Genomic DNA, 13,024 nt, shown 5'->3' on the forward strand with positions numbered 1-13,024 from the left:
TAAGACTGGCCTTGAGGCCTTGTTGCACCACAATGTTTCGAAAGTCTTTTTGCCCATGATGGATTGGCTTGCTCCCGTGTTCAGCTCCATTGATACCGGGAGTCCATTTAGTTCAACATTCAGCTTTATCGGGGAACAACACGTGGTGAATGTGTGCACCCCATGTACCTCTGCCTCCTCTATCTGAGGCTCTGGGTTGTCGTGATCCTCCGTGGATCTGTCCTTCTCTGCAACGTGGTGATTTGCAGGTTTAACAGGCTTAGCAGCTCGTCTGTACACTCGTTGGAGGTGTCCCATTGTTCCACAGCCCTTGCAAACGTATCCTTTGAATCGGCATGAATGGAAATGATGATCACCCCCGCAACACCAACAAGGTGTTAATAGACTTGCATTCGTCACCCTTGATCGTGCACTCGGAGACATCTGCAGACGTGTAGCTGAAGGTATGTGCGATCTACCATGTACGTTACGATTCGAAAACATCACTTTCGGCTATCGCTATGGGCTTACTCAAGGTTGGGGTCTCTACAGTCAAAAGTTTGTGAAGTGTGGTTTCGTGGCCAATGTCAAGTAGGAAAAAGTCTCTGAGCATGTGCTCCAAGCGTCCTTCAAATTTGCAATGTCCTGCAAGGCGTCTTAGCTCGGTGACGTAACTCGCCACTTCCTGGCCTTCAACCTTTTGTAGGTGTAGAACTGGTACCTCGCCATCAGAACACTTTCCTTCGGGTTCAAATGCTCTCGGACCACTGTGCACAAATCGTCATACAATTTCTCCGTGGGTTTCACTGGAGTGAGCAGATTCTTCATGAAGCCATATGTTGGTGCCCCACAGACGGTGAGGAGGATCGCTCTATGTTTGGCAGCACTCTCTTCCGCATCTAGCTCGTTGGCCACGAAGTATTGGTCGAGTCACACCACAAAGGTTTCCCAATCATCTCCCTTTAAAAATTTCTCCAGGATGCCTACTGTTCATGCATCTTTGGCTTCGCTATCTGTACTTTGTCGCCAGTTGTTGTGTATGGAGAAAGAGTCAGACTGAACACTGTGAGCTCAAAGCAACGTATGACCGTAGTCTTTTATTGCAGGTCTCCAGAGTGCCTCTCGAACCAGTGAAGCCTCTTTAAATATCTGTGCTCCTAAGGGATTATGGGATCCCTTGGAACTCCAGGGGTTGAGCTGTCTTGTGGCTGTACAGAGTAAATGCAAGTATACATATATAACACTTGCGTTTTGGCCAAAGCCTTCAATCTTTTGTGCCGCCAGTTTGGCCACCCAGCCTATCCAATCCCTCCATGTATTCTCCATTCCAGGCAGCATCCTAGTAAATCTCCTCTGCGCCCTCTCTAGTGCAATCACGTCCTTCCTATAATATGGCGATCAGAACTGCACGCAGTACTCCAGCTGTAGCCAAACCAGCATATTATACAATTTATGCATGACCTCCCTGCTCTTGTTTTCTAAGCCTCGGCCAATAAAGGCAACCATTCTGTATGCCTTCTTAACCACCTTATCCACCTGGCCGGCTACTTTCAGGGATGTATAGATATGCAGTCCAAGGTCCCTTTGTTCATCTACACTTTTAAGTGGCCTGCCACTTAATGTGTATACCCTTTTATTATTAACCCTCCCAAAGTGCATTATCTTATACTTCTCTGAATTAATTCCATTTGTCACTGCTCTGCCCACCTGACCAGTAGATTGATATCCTCCTGCAGTCGATGACTTTCCTCTTCATTATCAATCACACAGCCAATTTTAGTGTTGTCTGCAAACTTCTTAATCATACTCACTATATTCAAATCTAGATCATTGATGTATACCACAAAAAGCAAGGGACCCAGTACTGAGCCCTGTGGAACCCCACTGGAAACATCCTTCCAGTCACAAAAACATCCATCAACCATTATCCTTTGCTTCCTACCTCTGAGCCAATTTGGGATTCAACTTGCCACTTTGCCCGAGATCCCATGGGAGTTAATTTTCTTGACCAGTCTACCATGTTGGACCTTATCAAAAGCTTTGCTAAAGTCCAGATATACTACACTACCCTCATCGACCCTCCCGGTTACCTCCTCAAAAAATTCAATCAGATTAGTCAAACACGATCTTCCCTTAACAAATCCGTGCTGGCTGTCCCTAATTAATCCTTGTCTTTCCAAATGTAGATTTGTCCTGTCTTTCAGAAGTTTTCCAATAATCTTCCCACCACTGAGGCTAGGCTGACATGCCTGTAATTACTCGGCATATCCCTTTTTCCCTTCTTAAGCAATTAGTGTTAGCACTGTGAGCTCTGGAGTCTGCCTGAAAATGCCTGACATGGGATCAAATTAGGTCACATCTATTTCCAACACCAGTTTTCTAATTGGATCCCTTGGAAACATAGAAGCATAGAAATATAGAAAATAGATGCAGGAGTAGGCCATTTGACCCTTCGAGCCTGAAGTGCTATTGAATAAGATCATGGCTGATCACTCCCTCAGTACCACTTTCCTGCTTTCTCTCCATACCCCTTGATCCCCTTAGCTGTAAGGGCCATATTTAACTCACTCTTGAATATATCCAATGAACTGGCAAAATAACTCTCTGCGGCAGGGAATTCCACAGGTTGACAACTCTCTGAGTGAAGAAGTTTCTCCTCATCTCAGTCCTAAATGGCCTACCCCTTATCCTAAGACTATGTCTCCTGGTTCTGGACTTCCCAACTTCGGGAACATTCTTCTCACATCTAACCTGTCCAATCCAGTCAGAATTTTATATGTTTCTATGAGATCCCCTCTCATCCTTCTAAACTCCAGTGAATAAAGGCCCAGTTGATCCAGTCTCTCCTCATATGACAGTCCAGCCATCCCTGGAATCAGTCTGGTGACCCTTCGCTGCACTCCCTCAATAGCAAGAACCTCCTTCCTCAGATTAGGAGACCAAAACTGAACACAATATTCCAGGTGAGGCCTCACTAAGGCCCTGTACAACTGCAGTAAGATCTCCCTGCTACTCTACTCAAATCCCCTAGCTATGAAGGCAAACGTACAATTTGCCGCCTTCAACGCCTGCTGTACCTGCATGCCAACTTTCAATGACTGATGTACCATGACACCCACGTCTCGTTGCACCTCCCCTTTTCCTAATCTGCTGCCATTCAGATAATATTCTGCCTTCATGATTTTGCCCCCAAAATGGATAACCTCACATTTATCCACATTATACTGCATCTGCCATGCATTTGCCCACTCACCTAACCTGTCTAAGTCACCCTGAAGCCTCTTAGTGTCCTCCTCACAGCTCACACCGCCACCCAGTTTAGTGTCATCTGCAAACTTGGAGATATTACACTCAATTCCTTCATCTAAATCATTGATGTATATTGTAAAGAGCTGGGATCCCAGCACTGAGCCCTGCGGCACTCCACTAGTCACTGCCTGCCATTCTGAAAAGGACCCGTTTATCCCAACTCTCTGCTTCCTTCTGTCAACCAGTTCTCTATCCACGTCAGTCATTAACCCCAATACCATGCGCTTTGATTTTTCACACCAATCTCTTGTGCGGGACCTTGTCAAAAGCCTTTTGAAAGTCCAAATACACCACATCCACTGGGTCTCCCTTGTTCACTCTGCTAGTCCTCTGCACCAGTCCCCTGTCGTCCTCTGCCGTGGGAGTGTTTCGACCGGGGAACTGGTGCAGTGTTGTCAGAAAGTCCGATATGTCCTCTGCACTGTCCTCGCCTGGTGTTGGTGGTTCCCTCTTTTCATCAGTCGCAGCGCTCTCGAGCTGGTGTGCTTCGATTGCTGTGTCGCTCCCGGTATTCCGGAGGTGGGGTGTGCTGGGCACTTCACTGCTCCCGTTGTCCCGGAGCTGGTCTGCATTGGTCGCTTCTTTGCTCCCGGTGTTCCGGAGCTCATGTGAGCTGGGTGCTTCGCTGCGCCCGGGTTTCCGGAGTGGGGCTGTGCTGGTCACTTCACTGCTCCCGGTCGCCTGTGGCTGTGGGTTGGCGTATTGCCTCTTGTTCTGGTGGCGGTAGTGAGGGGCTTTGTCTCGCCTTTCATCATCAGACGAGCTGCCGTCACTGCTGTCTGTTGTGGACGTTAGCCGCCTCTTCCCTTTCGTTTCCGCAGGGGCCCTTGCTTGCCTGTTCTCCTTATGCTAGCGGGCCTTTTTCTTGATGGTCTCCCATCCCGCTTCATCATCTGCTGTCTCCTCGTTCCTGGACTCGGTGCGCTGGGGGAGAGCTTCACTGCTGGGTGCTGGTGTTTTGCAGCTCGCCGTAGCAGGCTTCTCTTCCTCCCTGACTTGTTCCGAGTCCACGAGGGCGGTTGCTTCTTTGCCCAGGGCGCTGGTCGGGGGAGGGTGTAGGTCTCCTCTGGAGCGTTGTGTTCCTCAGCTTCCTCCTCCTCTCATGCAATGTTCTTTGCTGCCTGCGCATAGCTGAAGTTGTGTTTGGGGCAGTTTTTGTAAAGGTGCCCAGCCAGACCACAGAGGTTGCAGCACTTGGTATCCTTACAGTCCTTTGTCTGGTGGCCTTCGTTCTTGCAGTTTCGGCAGATGACAGTTTTGCAGCTTTCCGCCACATGGCCTGCCTTCCCGCAGGTCCAGCACACGTTGGGTTGGCCAGCGTACACCATGTAGCCCCGACTTCCTCCGATGGCAAAGCTGGAGGGGGTGGGTGCAGGATGGTTTTGCAGGCATCCACTTTCATGGTGACCTGGATTTGGCGCTTGCTGGTCCAAATCCCGTGCAAGTCTTTCAGGTCGCTGGTGCCATTGCAGGTAGTGAAGGAACTCCCATAGTACTGTTAGGGAGGGAGTTACATGATTTTGACCCAGCGCCGATGAAGGAACGGCGATATATTTCCAATAAGGATGGTGTGTTACTTGGAGGGGTACTTGGAGGTAATGGTGTTCCCAATCGCCTACTGACCTTGTCCTTCTAGGTGGTAGAGGTTGTGGGTTTGGGAGGTGCTGCCAAAGAAGCCTTGGTGAATTGCTTCAGTGCATCTTGTAGATGGTACACATGACAGCCACAGTATGTCGGTGATGGAGGGAGTGAATGTTTAAGGTGGTGGATGGGATGCCAATCAAGCAGGCTGCTTTGCCCTGGATAGTGTCGAGCTTCTTGAGTGTTGTTGCAGTTGCACTCATCCAGGCAAGTGGAGAGCATTCCATCACACTCCTGACTTGTGCCTTGTAGATGGTGTAAAGGCTTTGGGAAGTCAGGAGGTGAGACACTTGCCGCAGAATGCCCAGCCTCTGACCGGCTCTTGTTGCCCACATTATTTTTTTGGCTGGTCCATTTAAATTTCTGGTCAATGGACTCCTAGGATGCTAATGGTGGGGGATTCGGCGATGGTAATGCCATCGAATGTCTTGGGATGATGGTTAGACTCTGGCTTGTTGGAGATAGCACTTGTGTGGCGTGAATGTTACTTGCCACTTATCAGCCCAAGCCTGAATCTCATCCAGATCTTGCTGCATGTGGGTATGGACTGCTTCATTATCGGAATAGTTGCGAATGGCATTGAACACTGTGCAGTCATCAGCAAGCATTCCCACTTCTGATCTTATGATGGTCATAGGGAAGGTCATTGATGAAGCAGCTCAAGATGATTGGGCCTAGGGCACTGCCCTGAGAAACCCCTGCAGCTATCTCCTGGGGCTGTGATGATTGTGTCGCAGGCCCAATCTGGCAGCTATGTCCTTCAGGACTCAATCAATCCTTGCTACTCTCAGTGCTTCTTTCAAGTGGTGTTCAATATAGTGGGGTACTGATTCACCAGCTGAGGGAGAGCGGTAGGTGGTAATCAGTCGGAGGTTTCCTTGCCCATGCTTAGCCTTTCTTTTCCTAGTGGACCGCCTCAGTATAAATGTCTGTTCTGGTGTGTTGGCTGTGCCCTCGCTGGGCTGGCATGTTGTTTGCACTGCAGGGCTGCGAGGTGAGCCTGGCCTTGCTGGGCTGTTGGGCGTGATGGGTTCGCTTTCCTGGTCCGGCGTGGTGTCATTGATCTGTTGAGTGTGTGTTGTGGGCTCGAAAAAGGTGATGTCTGCTGTGGGTTGTTCAGGGCAGTCTGTGAACTGCAGCCACGTTTGGTCCAGGTGCTTTCTGCAAATTTGTCCATTGTCTAGTTTGACCACAAACACCCTACTCCCTTCATTAGCTATCACCATGCCCGCAATCCACTTGGGACCATGTCCATAGTTTAGCACATACACAGGGTCATTCAGATCAATTTCCCGTGACACAGTGGCACGACCATCGTTTACATTTTGTTGCTGCCGCCTGCAGGTTGAGGTAAACCAGCGAGAGTCTGATTTTAAGTGTCCTTTTCATGAGTAGCTCAGCCGGAGGCACCCCTGTGAGTGAGTGCGGTCTCGTGCGGTAGCTGAGTAGTACTCGGTACAGGCGGGTTTGGAGTGAGCCTTCTGTTACTCGTTTAAGGCTCCGTTTGATTGTTTGTACTGCCCGCTCTGCCTGCCCATTGGAGGCTGGTTTAAACGGAGCCGAGGTGACATGTTTGATCCCATTGCGGGTCATGAATTCTTTAAATTCAGCACTGGTAAAACATGGCCCGTTGTCACTGACCAGTATGTCAGGCAGGCCGTGGGTGGCAAACATGACCCTCAGTCTTTCAATGATGGTGGTGGTGTTGCTTCCCAACATTATTTCACATTCAATCTATTTTGAAAAAGCATCCACCACCACCAGGAACATTTTACCGAGAAACGGGCCTGCATAGTCGACATGGATCCTCGACCATGGTCTGGAGGGCCAGGACCACAAACTTAGTGGTGCCTCTCTGGGCACGTTGCTCAACTGAGCACATATGCTGCATTGTCATACACAGGACTCTAAGTCAGAGTCGATACCAGGCCACCACACGTGGGACCTGGCTATCGCTTTCATCATTACTATACCCGGGTGTGTGCTGTGAAGATCCGAGATTAACATCTCCCTGCCCTTTTTTGGCAGCACTATTCAGTTACCCTACAACAGGCAGTCTGCCTGAATGGACAGCTCATCCTTTCACCGCTGGAATGGCTTGATTGCCTCTTGCATTTCACCGAGGATGCTGGCCCAGCTCCCATGCAGTAAACAGTTTTTTACTCGGGACAGCAGAGGATCTTGGCTGGTCCAAGTCCTAATCTGGCGGCCGTGACAGGTGATTTATCATTTTCAAACACTTCCATGACCATCAACAAGTCTGTGGGCTGCGCCACCATCAACAAGTTTGCAGGCTGCGCCATTTCTACCCCCGTGGTGGGCAATGGTAGCCAACTGATAGCATCCGCGCAGTTCTCGGTGCTTGGCCTGTGGCGGATGGTATAGTTATACGCTGATAGTGCGAGTGCCCACCTTTGTATGTGGGCTGAGGCATGAGTATTTATCCCCCAGTTTTCAGAGAACAGGGATGTGAGGGGCTTGTGATCGGTTTCCAGCTCAAATTTGAGGCAAAACAGGTACTGATGCATTTTCTTTACCCTGAACACACACACTAATGCCTCTTTCTCAATCATGCTGTAGGCCCTCTCAGCCATAGACAAGCTCCTGGAAGCATAGGCGACAGCTTACAACTTCCCCGCAATGTAAGCTTGTTGTAATACACACCCGACTCCATACGACGATGCGTCACATAGAAACATAGAAATATAGAAAATAGGTGCAGGAGCAGACCATTCAGCCCTTCTAGCCTGCACCGCCATTCAATGAGTTCATGGCTAGCACAAGTCTTTTACACGGGTTATACAATACAAGCATCTTGTTGGAGCATAAAATGTTTCTGGCTTTCTCAAAAGCAATTACTTGGTTTTTTTCCCCCATACCCAGTTCTCACCTTTGCGCAATAACACATGTAGGGGCTCTACAAGGGTGCTTAACCCCGGTAGGAAGTTACCAAAATAGTTGAGGAGTCCCAGGAACGACCGCAGCTCCGTGATGTTCTGTAGCCTGGGTGCATTCCTGATAGCCTGTGTCTTGGCATCTGTGGGCCGAATGCCATCCGCCGTGATCTTTCTCCCCAAAAACTCCACTTCTGTTGCCATGAAGATGCATTTCAACCTCTTCAGCCGCAGCCCTATGTGATCCAGTCGCTGGAGGAACTCCTCCAGGTTTTGTAGGTGCTTGGCGGTGTCCCGACCTGTGACCAATACGTCTTCCTGAAAGACCACCATGTGTGGTACCGACTTGAGTAGGCTTTCCATGTTTCTTGGGAAGATCGCTGCAGCTGACCGAATTCCAAACGGGCATCTGTTGTAGATGAATAGTCCCTTGTGCGTGTTGATGCAGGTGAGGCTCTTCGAAGACTCCTCCAGCTCCTGCATCATGTAGGCTGAAGTCAGGTGGAGCTTGGTGAATGTCTTGCCTCCTGCCAGCGTCACAAATAGGTCATCTGCCTTAGGTAGTGGGTATTGGTTCTGTAGCAAGAAACGATTAATAGTTACTTTATAATCGTCACAAATCCTGACTGTGCCATCACTTTTGAGTACTGGAACAACCAGGCTGGCCCACTCACTGAATTCCACAGGGGAGATGAGTCCCTCGCATTGCAGCCTGTCCAGCTCAATTTCCACTCTCTCCCTCATCGCGCCTTGTGGTGAATGTGTCGTTCCACTGGGACCAAGTGGATCCGCACCTTCGCCCCAGAAACGTTTCCAATGCCTGGCTCAAAAAGGGAAGGAAATTTGTTAAGAACCTGGGTACATTACGTCTCATCAACATGTGATAGCATTCGGATGTCATCCCAGTTCCAGCGGATTTTGCCCCGCCAGCTCCTTCCAAGCAGTGTGTGGCCATCGCCCGGGACAATCCAGAGTGGCAGTTCATGCACTGTGCCCTCGTAGGTGACCTTGACCATGGCGCTGCCCAGGACAGGTGATAAGCTCTTTGCTGTACGTTCTCAGTTTTGTGTGGATGGGGCTCAGGGATGGTCTGAATGCCTCGTTGCACCACAGTCTCTCAAACATCTTTTTACTCATGATTGATTGGCTTGCACCAGTGTCCAATTCCATGGCTACAGGTAAGCCATTCAATTTTACGTTTAGCATTATAGGTAGACATTTTGTCGAAAATATGTGCACCCCGTGTACTTCAGCATCTGCCTCCTCTCTCTGAGGCTCGAAATTGCTTTGATACGCCATGGACTGATCTTCCTCTGCCACGAGGTGGTTAGCAGGTTTTGCAGAGTTTGCAGCTCGTTTGCAAGCTCGTTGGAGGTGCCCCATTGTTCCACAGCTCTTGCAAACATACCCTTTGAAGCTTCATGAATAGGCTGAATGCAAGCCTCCACAACGCCAACAAGGTGTGAATTGCCTTGCATTCATCCTTTGTTGGGGACTCTGAGTCATCTGGGCCACCTGAAGCCTGCTGGCAGTTGCAGACTCGTGGGTTCTGCCCTGCACATTTCTGCTCGCAAACACAGTTCCAGTTAATTTATGAACATTGCTCGCACTTGTGTGCTGAGAGATTTGTTTGCTGTTATCACTTGTGGACATAAATGCCTGTGCTATCGAAATGGCCTTACTGAGGGTCGGTGTCTCTACAGTCAAAAGTTTTCATAGGATAGTCTCGTGGCCAATGCCCAGTACAAATAAGTCTCTGAGCATTTGCTCACATTGTCCTGCAAGTCGCCTTAGCTCGGCAACATAGCTCGCCACTTCCTGACCTTCAGATGGCTGGCACGTGTAGAACTGATACCTTGCCATCTGCACGCTCTCCCTCGGGTTAAGATGCTCCCGAACCAGTGTACACAGCTCATATGACTTATCTGTGGGTTTCACGGGAGCCAGAAGATTCTTCAAGAGGCTGTAGGTCGGTGCCCTGCAGAGTGTGAGGAGAATCGCTCTCCTTTTTTCAACGCTTCCTTCTCCGTCCAGCTCCATGGCTACAAAGTACTGGTCTAGCCATTCGACAAAGGCTTCCCAGTCCTCACCCTCCGAGACCTTTTCCAGGATGACCACTGTTTGCTGCATCTTTGCGTTGGATTCGTATTCTCGCCACCAGTTATTGTGTTCCTAACACAGATGAGACTGCACAGAGGGAGGTTAAAGTAACAGTGACCTCAGTCTTTAATAAGACACTCCAGAGTGAGGAACAGGTCTGAGGGGCCAGCTTATTTACAGTGCTCCCAAGGGATGCTGGATCCCTTGGGACTTCAGGGGATGAGCTCCCTGGCGGTGGAACATGGGAGTGCATGCTTTACAGATACACAGCAGAAGGAAAGGTAACTTAGACGGTATGAGGCGTGAATTGGCTAGAATAGATTGGCAAAGGATATTTAAAGGGTTGATGGTGAATAAGCAATGGCAAACATTTAAAGATCACATGGATGAACTTCAGCTCTTGTACATCCCTGTCTGAAGTAAAAAATAAAATGGGGAAGGTGGCTCAACTGTGGCTAACAAGGGAAATTAAGGATAGTGCTAAAACCAAGGAAGAGGCATATAAATTGGCTAGAAAAAGCAACAAACCTGAGGACTGGGAGAAATTTAGAATTCATCAGAGGAGGACTAAGGGTTTAATTAAGAGGGGGAAAATAGAGTACGAGAGGAAGCTTTCAGGGAACATAAAAACTGACTTTAAAAGCTTTCGTAAATATGTGAAGAGAAAAAGATTAGTGAAGACAAACGTAGGTCCCTTGCAGTCAGATTCAGGTGAATTTATAATTGGGAACAAAGAAATGGCAGACCAATTTAACAAATACTTCGGTTCTGTCTTCACGAGGGAAGACACAAATAACCTTCCGAATGTACTAGGGGACAGTGGGTCTAGCGAGAAGGAGAAACGTAATGATATCCTTATTAGGCGGGAAATTGTGTTAGGGAAATTGATGGGATTGAAGGCCGATAAATCCCGGTGCCTGATAGTTGAACATTTTCCAACAGTCTATCAACTCTGGATCAGTTCCTATGGACCTGGAGGGTAGCTAATATAACACCACTTTTTTAAAAAGGAGAGAGAGAGAAAACGAGTAATTATAGACTGGTTAGCCTGACATCAGCAGTGGGGAAAATGTTGGAATCAATCATTAAGGATGAAATAGCAGCGCATTTGGAAAGCAGTGACAGGATCGGTCCAAGTCAGCATGGATTTATAAAAGAGAAATCATGCTTGACGAATCTTCTGGAATTTTTTGACTGTTAAACTCGTTTGGCAGAACGTCTCATCGCTAGAGCTTTCACACAAGCACCAAGACGTAGCTTGGTTGGCGGTGAGGAGGGCCTTACCCATCAGAGCGTTCATGCACAGCCGACGTCTCAGCAACATGGCACGGTGCCCCCGAGTTGGCTGCGGGGCGGACGAGACTGTCACGCATCTCCTTCAGGATTGCGCCTTCGCAAGGCAGGTTTGGAAAGAGATGCAATGGTTGCTGTCGAGGTTCATCCCGAGCAGCTCCGTAACACTAGACTCTGTGCTCTACTTGCTGTTCCCAGGGACACACACTGAGACAGACATTACCTGCTGTTGGAGGGCCATCAACTCGGTCAAAGACGCTCTTTGGTCTAGCCGAAACTTGCTGGTCTTCCAGAGCAAGGAGATGTCCACGTCTGCGTGTTGCAGACTGGCGCAATCCAAGATCCAGGATTACGTGCTGAGGGACGCACTTAAAATTGGTGCAGCCGCCGCAAAGGCACGGTGGGGAAGGGCCACAGTTTAAAGCCCTTCTGCCACGGTAAACCGAGGGGCAGGAATCAGTACAAAACTCCCCTCGGGCCGTACTTGTAATTCTTTTTTGTGTACATGGAGCACCATGATCTGTAAACACCTATGTCGTGCTATGTACAATGCAAGGTCTGTTTCGTAATGCACGTTGAAAAGAAAAAATAATGTAAATGTACTGTCACCCATTCCGTGGACTGTATAGTGACACATGTAATGTAATTTGGCGAATGTACTACAATGTATCCCGTATTGTACCGAATTGTACTCGAAATGAAAAGCAAGAAAATGTATCCAACGGAACTGCCGTCAGCAGCCAAATGTAGTGTGTGGGATTGCTGACAGCAGCTAAATGTACTGAACTGCTTTTGAATGTACTGTACAAATTTATATATGAATAAAGTATAATTTGAAATTTTAAAAAATTCAGACCAATACATCAACAAGTCTGGTTTATATCATTGAAATCAGTGAAATGGATACTAGACGTGGACAGTGCACGGCTCTGAGCTCTGTGTCTGCTCTCATTGTGTTAATGACTTCCTGTATGAACTAAAACACGTTTGCTCACTAGCAGAAACCGCACTGATCCAAAATGTTTACCTTAAGCTTCAAACACACCGAGAGAGAATAAAAACCCGAAGTAAAGTTGTACCGAAGAATTGGACACGTCACTGTAAACCCAGCCCACACAAAGCTCAAGCTCATTTACATACCCACAATGTTCTTCATAATACTTAGCAAGAGCCTAAAATAAACTTCAGGTTTAACTGATTTTCACGGACACTGAAGTTTTCAGTTACTTTCCCTCGCGCTGTATTGATTTGTGGTAATATATCTTTTCTAGAAATTAGTTCTAGCGGCTCAGCCCAACGTTAAAGAGGCAAGCCGTCGCTTGGGGGCGAGGAGCTGCGCGTGAATAATTAGTATACTCTGGTTTCTCTTCAGATCGCATAAATCTTTCGCCTTTTACTAAAGATTTCCGTGGAGAGTAACATTCAGAGTTTTAATTAATTTTTCGAGGCCCTGCTTTAGTGGGGCTGTCTTATTGTTCAAAAACAGACTGATCTTTGCGTTATGTAGTAGGTGTGGTTTTATACTGGTTGCGATAACTACTAATGATTTGGGTATTGGTTCTACTTGTTGTAGTTGTGAATGTCGTAGTAAAGCATTTGTTTGTGGGAGTTAACTTGCCCACCTGGGGGTCGCCAGCTTTCAGAAGAATCTTAAAACTCCAGATCCCGAACTAAATCTTGGAGCGTGCGAGGATGCCTGTGCGTGGATTGTTTTCACGTGTGGTGGTCTTTGCACACCAGCCACCACACGGGCTTGACAGAGCTAAACATAAGAAATAGGAGTACGGCTCTTCAGCCTGCTCCGCCAT

At 48.2% G+C, this 13,024-nt stretch overlaps 1 non-coding gene across 1 annotated transcript; it reads left to right on the forward strand.

Moving 5' to 3' along the window:
• The first annotated feature begins 12,568 nt into the window (after positions 1 to 12,568).
• Positions 12,569 to 12,682, forward strand: LOC139274420 (U5 spliceosomal RNA). The gene has a single exon (XR_011595478.1). It is a non-coding gene; the product is annotated as a U5 spliceosomal RNA (small nuclear RNA).
• The last annotated feature ends 342 nt before the right edge of the window (positions 12,683 to 13,024 follow it).

This window comes from Pristiophorus japonicus, chromosome 9, assembly GCF_044704955.1.
Source record: "Pristiophorus japonicus isolate sPriJap1 chromosome 9, sPriJap1.hap1, whole genome shotgun sequence".
Classification (NCBI taxonomy): domain Eukaryota; kingdom Metazoa; phylum Chordata; class Chondrichthyes; family Pristiophoridae; genus Pristiophorus; species Pristiophorus japonicus.